We start from the raw sequence: 8,475 nt of genomic DNA, 5'->3' as shown, positions 1-8,475 counted from the left end.
GGCAAAATCATGAAATCATTGTTCACGATGATGTGCAATACATTATCCATTCAAACGGACCTCAAAGGGGGTTTTTCGGTTTTCGGTTTTCCGTTTATGGGTTCTGGTCTTGTTTTTCTTTGTCCTATGTTTTTCGGTCTATGAGTGATTTCAGCTGGCGTCGATCCATCTGGTAGGTATTCATCAATAATTTAAGCACACTTTTGCACCCGTTGTTTGTAATTGTTGTTGTCCTTGGTTGTGCATAAAAATTGCATCAAAATGTGGGTATTTTTGGGGTTGGATAAGTGGAGTTCAACAACTCTTGGATGTTTTGGTCTCGGAATTTCAGTGATTTCGTTTTGCAAATGGAATGTAAATGGCTGGACACTTCGAGTGGCAACATGTTAGTTGTCAATTTTGAATCGGATGGATTAGGAAGCTATTAACATTCTATTGAAAATGGAATTAAAGAGCTAATTTTATTAAGTTTCTGAAAATCTAGAACGTTCCCTATAAACTGCTGAATATAGAGATATAAGTATTTGAGTGTAACACATAAAAACCCCTGAGTTCAAAGCGCCAGACAGGTCACATAACAATTGGGCTTGAACTTTGGTTGGGTTTGAGGCCTCGGGGTTAAGAGTTCGCTGTTCTGGGGAGATTGGCAGAGGGGACAACATCTCTGGCCATTGGGCATCTTCAAGTGCAATTGGCTAATTGATTTCGATTCGTTTGGCGCTTCTCGATTCACACGTTCCCGCCGTCATTACAACAAGGGGAATAGCTAACGTTAGCAGGACCTTTTGGCTTGTCATTATTTGTCCTTGTCTATCTGCGATTGTCCCATCGCTTTTTTTCCCTCATTTTCCTTTGATTTCATTCTATTGCTAATTTCGAAAAGACGCAGACACAGCAAACCGATACCGGTCAAAAGTTATTAGTCTTTGGGGTTGCTCATTGATTAAAATGTTCTCGAGAGCCCCGGAGATGAGCCCCCTTCGGTCCATCAACTTCCCCGTCCATTTGGCTGGAAGAATGTGTTGCCGCAAGTTTTTCCTTTAACTGAAATTGTCATCAAGTGTCTGAGCAATTTTCGATGTGTGCAAACAAGTGCAAGTCCCCGAGTTGATGTTTCTGTTTCTGTTTCCCCATCTACTGGACCAGCATGTTCGCTGTGCACTGCTTTTAATTACAGTCGACAACAACTGGAATCGCATTGGCCAAGTCCAAGCTGGAGTTGGAGTCCAAGTCCGAGCCATCAGCGTCATCCGTTGCATCATCAGCAGAAGTGGCAGAAGCACCAGCCACCAGCTCGAGAGACAGCTACAAAAATCAGTGTTGTTCTAAGCAAGACAGAGGCGGGGAAATCGGGATTATCGGGGAAAAAAGGGGTTTCATTTCTTTAAAATATTCTTTGGTGCCACACAAATCACTATGCCATTGAAATCACTTTTGAATGTTATTTTAGGTGTCTAAAAGTATGCAACAATAAATTAGTAGTAGTAGAAGTAGAACGAATCCATTCATTGCATACTTTTAGACACCTAAAATTACATTTTTAATGATATCATTGAATACGAAATGTTAAGGGAATCGGATGAAATATGGAGGGCTATATATTTTAATTCATTGAATACACATTAAAGTGAAAAAAATAAAATATAAAAAATATTTTATAGGCACTTAATGCCAGCTTAGCCGCTTTTTCTAAAATAAGTTCATATATTAATGTTATTATTTGTTAAAGTACCCCTTAATCGCCACCACAGTTTTCTACCATAACAACTAAAAAATATATACGTTTTCAATTTCAATTCCAGTGCAATCTTCGTTGACTTTTGATGGGGAACCAGCGGAGAAAAATCTCCACTGGTTACTTTCAAATGCTTCACTCGTTTTAGGAATTCCCCCGAAAACTTGCTTCTTAGAAAGAGAAAACAATGGGAAAGGGGGCAAGTGGAATTGTACTTGGTATTGGCTTGGCTTTTGGACCTGGACATGGCATTTCATTTCACACAATACCCACGAATTGATGCGAAAATTGATTCGGTTGCATGTGACATGTTTACTGAATTGTTTCATTGCTGACAACGGCCAATGGAGGAAGGATTCGCAATACGTTGTAATTATTGCGAGAAATGCAATCCTCCCCCGCATTCTTTCCTTTCCCACCCCCCGAAAACCCAACACTTTTTTAAGGAATCGCGCGCAAATCTTTTACAAATCAAAAGCATACCAAATGTGGCTTTGAGGCTAATTAGTGCGGTCACTCGGCTCGTTTCGGCTTGGGTTTTCCTTTCCTTTCCTTTAAATACCCTGCAAGTGGGTATTACGATTTTTCTAGAAGCTTTTAGAAAAATATATATAAGTTATAATATAATATAAGTGTAGGCAGTTTTGGGATTATTCTTATTATAGGAAATAAAATAATATATAAGTTAGGGAAATACCAATTAAGATGTAATCCATTTTTCGGATAAAAAGTAATGAGTATTGTTTAGCTCCTTAGATGATTTTTTGTGTTAAATATTAGAAAAAATGTGTACGTCTAAAAAAATGTATTTTCAAATAAGAAGAATTTGCTTTTATAAAGAAATTTGTTATAACATTTAAAATAAAGAACAGATTGACTTCTCAATATTCTAAACATTAAGGATAATACTTTTTTGGACATTTAGACATATCAATCCAGTGTCCACTGATAGTCCTTTTATATATTTCCAGAACTTAAATACTTTCGAATTACCTTTTCCATTATGGGCAAGAGTATTTAATTTTCGGCTTGTCCAATTTAGCTCGGTTCCTCTTTTTTTAATTAGGGAAGCGAAAGGACAAAGATGCGTTAGGACAGCCGCAGCGTGAGGACAAACAAAAGATATCAAGAATTTCATTTCTTGGCGGCCGCGGAGGCGGCAATTGAAGCCGTGAAGAGCTGGAGCCAAGAAGAGGATGGCCAAAAGACGACAACGGTCATCACTGGAAGAGTTGGGGGCGACACAACGCATTTGGCTAAAATAAAGAAAATGCCAGCGAATTAGCAGGCCGCAGAAGCCGCAGAAGGAGCGGTATGAATTGCCCATGTCCAAAGTCGGCTCACATTCCTCTTTTCCCTTCCAGCCTCTTCGTTACCAATTTTTTATTTTTTTGTCAAGATGCGCTTTAAAATTCCGCTGATAACAGCTAACGGCGACGGCGGCCAAGGACCAAGGAGCAGCAGAAGGCGTCAGTGTCAGCGGCAGGCATAAGAAATGTGTCCCAAGCAATTAGTGTTCTGGGTGCTCCAGCGGATTTTACTTGGATTTTTTGGGGTCTTACGAACAGAAGAAAATAGAACTGGGAGTTGTAAGTGATCTGAAGAGCCCTAAATGTGATAGCAAAATTATTAGGGGATAAAATATATAAACCAACTATGTGAGCTATCGAATTTTAGGAACAAATAAGATAGATATCTCTCTATAAAATTGTTGTGTTTTTAATATGGTCCTGTAAATATAATTTTGGTTATTTGCAAGATTTTTTTCAAATTATTAAAGACTTCTATTGAGCTTTAATTGAATAGTTTCAGTGGTATTTCAAATTGGTAAGAGGGATAACAAATGAAATATTCTACCGATTAAAAGGGAAACTTTTAAGAGGTTTACATTTTAAATAAACTTTTTTTTAATAACATTTTGTGTTTTAGCTTCGATAAAAAATTAAAAATATAATTTTAGTTGATTTCAAAAATAAATATTAAAAATTCCATAGGTAATTCATTTATATTTTTATAACCCCAATCAATGCGAGCACTCAACGATTGATATACTCGAGAGGTCGACAAATGGAAAATAATATTTCGTATCATGTGTGGGGCCACATTCCTTGAGAATGCTCAAAATTTAATTGCTGTTGTATATCAAAACGGTGGCAAAATTATTTGAGCGGCTGAAATGTGCTTGCCAATCGGGCGAATAAATTATAATTCATAAATTAAAAAACAATACCGTTCGCACTTTCGCTCTGGGGTGGCGTTGCTCCAAATATACATGGCTCCAACTGGCAGGCGAGCACAAATATTGGCATAATTTATTTCCCTCGGGGTGCGATGCGATTTCTGCCCCGATCCCAGCCCCTTTTGGCGTATATCAAAACAAACAAATCATCAATCAGCCGATCGGCAAGCAGCCCAAGTAGAGGGAGTCTTCGCCGCAAGCTGGGATATCTTTGACAGTATGCCCAACTAAAATAAGCACAAGATCGCCCAGCAGCTGCGATACTCAATTCCACTCGGGCAATCAACAGGCTCGCATGAGTCCCGAGCGGAGAACCTACTTCGCTGTCTTCCCGCAATTCTTTCCCGGATCTACCCCCACATCTACCACTTCTCCCGACGATCCACGGATGCTGCTGGGTGCTCCACAGCAGTTGGCGTTCTTGGCAGGCATCCCTGATAGATGTTCGCGATCTATTTCCAACAGCAGCGAACATTGCGTTACAATCCCGCTAATTAACACGAGTTCAAGGCCTGCTTTCAAATATAAGTATGAAATATAAGTAATAAATAATTAGGAAACAACTAATATTTTTTTTTTAATTTAATAAGTATTTTGTTTAGCGAAAAATGTTACTTCTGGCACAAGGAGTTTGTGATGGAACTAGGGTTTATAATGATATAGCTCGATTGGATCCAATATTTTAATAGGGGAATTATTTGTTCTATATCGTGTTGACAAATATATAAAATTATTTTGGTTAAAGCACTACCAAAAATATTTTATTCGGACCTTTAATACCTAAGACCTAATAAAAAAAAAAAAAAAATAATTTCTGATTGTGTATTTGTTTTTCAGTAGTTTTCAATGGATCTCCAGTAGTAATAAAACCATCAGTTTAAAAAATGTTGCTTGTGACTCTTATATAGATTATAGTTTTGAAAAAGAAGAAGACCCCACCTGGATGACTTTGAAGAGTGATCTATATAGGTCCTACGAATTCTTTTAAGCTTGGGATATTTTCGTCATAAACGAACTTAGCTTTTTGACCATAGCTGTTAAGGTTGAGAGCAACTGCAGATTACATACAAGTAAACACATGTGACTGGCGGGAGATATTCTCTCCCCATTCCCACCGAGATCTGCCCCCCAGTTGCATTCCCCAAGTTGCGGGTCTCCACCGAAGACATGCAATTATGAAAACTCAAATCAAGTGCCTCGACGGTTCGCAGTTGGAAATTGGATTGGAAAGGGTGCGATGGGGTGATCAGGGGGAGGAAAAGGAGGAGCAGGAGGTTGGGGTGGACCCACCTCGCAACAGGCTTGACAGCCTTGCGATCGAATCAATATCGCCTCGTATGCGGGTGGCCCCAAACCGAAAGAATTCTCTGGCCGACTGTCTGCGCTGGTGTTGGCGAAATGATTTGTTTATTATTTCTTATGGAGTGTTTTTGTTTGGCATGGGATTACGTTTCTTCCTCGCGGATTTTTCCCGTTCCTTTTGACACGGCGACGACAGCGACAACAAGGCAAGTCCATATAGAGATTGCGGGCCTCGGAGAATGTCGAATAAACAATGGCCAGCCTGGCCCGGTGGATCCACCAATAAGACGAGCCAGTTCCACTGGGAACATCTCAAAAAGTTGACATTTGGGGCTGGCCCCAAAAGCAAACGAGACAATGGTATCGGAATCCTCCGCCAATGGGTGAACTGCTCCATTCGCCTTGAGGAGGAGGTGGATCCCATTCCCCGATCTCTAGACCCCAGCTCTGACATTGATACATTGCCGGGCTGTAACTTTTGATCGCTCTGCTTCTGCTGCCATTGTTACAATTTTAGTAGTTTTTTTTTTGGCTTCACAAAAGCAACCCAACAGGTTTGCCAGCTGGAGTGGAAGGCTTCTGATCTGAGCCCATTGGCTGCAAAAAGCGATAAGGTGATCGATGTTATGGATCGACTATTTTAAGGGACCGCTGGGAGAATTATATAAGTACGTACTTATATAAGGTAAAATGAGTACCTCGATAGTTGGTAAATGTATTTTAGTTGTCAATAAGAAGGATTGATATACTATGTTTAAGAAGTACTTGACTTGCTAGAAGATCTTAAATATATTATAATCGTATTATTCTAGTAATTAGTTTATAAGTTCTGTAGAAAATAAAATGTCTTATTGCTAAACGGATAAATATATTACTGTTTCTAACGATTAAGTTAGTCTAAGTTCCATTTTATATATCCTACAAAAATATTGTCATCATCTTGTTTCCATGCAAATACGTATGATTTTCTTGCTCTTAACTTAATTTATGTTTGTATTTTATAAAATAGCACATTAAAATTTAAGGTTGACTTTTGTTCTTATAAAAACTTACTGAATCTTGTTGTCTAAATGCTTACAACACATTAAGTTGTAACGTGGCAATTTTGTAACAGAAATTCATATTAACAACGTCATTACAGGCTTAAATACCTAATACCCAGCCACTATACTTTTTATTGCTTCCGCAGAAGGCACTTAAAAACTCTCCAGATTGATTGTTTATTTGGAGCACTCGCTAATAGGTCGCTGGTGGCGATGATGCAGTTCCCTGTGTCCATGGTAACTGTTTTGACGGATTGTAAACCCATCGACAGCACATTAGGGCACTCAGCGTCCAATTGATTTACAACAACGGGCGACCATCGGTTCGGAAGGGCTGGGGCTTCGGGATGGGCCCGTAGAGCTGAGAACGGAGCACTGGCCACACAATTGTGGCCAAAAAGTGGCCCACAACAGAATCACAGCCCCATCATCCTCGTCCACCCCCCTCCCAATACACCCCCCGGCGGGCAAGTGGCGATGGAAATAATTCAAATATCGACAAACACTCGCTGCAGCGGAATCAAAACACCACAAATCGCGGCTCGTTCGCATCCCAAAGATACACAAAAGTGCAGAGAGTTCTGGGATTTCCGTGGGGTGCAGGGCATCAGATGGGATCGCATCCGATGTTTATTTGTTTGTTTTAAGTGTGAAATTGGTGGACTGATAGGGAGAGTTGGGCTCCACGGTGATGTCGCCTCAGGTGAAATAATGATCCAATATTTTATACAAAAAGTCTATGTAAAACCTCTTATTTTAAAATGTTTTTCTTAGTTTTCTAAAAAAAAGTAGTAAAGCAATTTTTATCCGTGTAATAATAATCATATTCCATACATTTTTATTCATATTTATTGGTAAATTTTTACAAATGACCTATGCCAATCAAACATTGTATAAATGTGTATTTACACACAACTAATATGGTAAAAACTGTCTATAGAAAAAATGAAAAATAAGTATTTTATGATGTTCAAGAACATTTTATTCTGAAATATATCAAGACATATTTACGGTACTTGGTTAAACATTTTAAATATATCTAGGCTAAACTAAACTACAATTATACATTTTTTAACAGCAATGATACTACATATTTTTTTGTACTGCAATCTGTTGATGTCTTCCATCTTGCAAAAATGTGCAACTCTCCTGATTCGTTAGATTTGACCTCCTGGTTTTGGCCAATAAATTGTGCATCGTAAAAATTATTATTTATAATGCGAGAAACTGTGGTATCTGTATGCATTAATTGGCATCGCTCACCCCCTCATCACCATTTCCATATGAGTTAGGATATTTTCTTGGCCTATTGTCAGAGGCGATGACGACGGCAGCTTGGCTGAGACTTTCCATGCACGAAATGTGCGAAAAAAATAAATTCTGTTGTTTTATTTATGTTTACAAACTGATTTATTCCACGGCTCTGGCTTCTCGATCGTTTTATGCCTCAAATTTATTTTGACAGAGACGGACAGCAAAGTTAAAGATGGGGTTTGTGCATCTGTATCCGCAGCCACATCGTTTTCTTTTAGTTTCTTGACTTTAGATGGAATGGTGAAGTGAGTTTTGCCGAGGAAAAGAATGTTTATCAAGAGAATTGCAACTGCAATGGCTAATGCGTTCTCAAATTGGCTAACAATAGATTCCGGCCAACTTCCATATTTATCTGCTGGCATCTACGGCCGGCAAAATCGAGAATCGTAATCAACTTTCTTTTGCCGAAACTATAACAATGGAAAAGTGCTTTCCCCTCGATTCAGCTGGCGACTTACACTCCCTCTCGCGAGTGCCATTAAAAGAGTTAACCATCATAAAGTCAGGGAGGCAAGGAGGGTTTAGCCAACACAATACAATGGACAATGAGCACATAAATCAGTGTAATTAATAGAAAACTAGCCAAAAGCCAGCCGATCCAGCCAACCGTTCATCGATCCCCACGCATGAGCTGGCATTCAAACACGTGTGTTCGAGGTCCGTTTTGGTCACTCGGAATGGGATTTGAAATCGGAATACCAAATTGCCAAATCTCTCAGCCTCATTAAGAGTTCGCTTCCAGATCCAAATCCAGATCCAGACCGACCTACGTAACTCTATCTATCAATATTTATGCCTCCTGTTCAGTGTAAACACTTTGCAATGCGTTCTCGATTGGGTTT

Source organism: Drosophila suzukii, chromosome 2L (assembly GCF_043229965.1).
Source record: "Drosophila suzukii chromosome 2L, CBGP_Dsuzu_IsoJpt1.0, whole genome shotgun sequence".
NCBI classification, from domain to species: domain Eukaryota; kingdom Metazoa; phylum Arthropoda; class Insecta; order Diptera; family Drosophilidae; genus Drosophila; species Drosophila suzukii.
The sequence above is the reverse complement of the archived record's forward strand: the minus strand, read 5'-3'. Positions refer to the sequence as shown.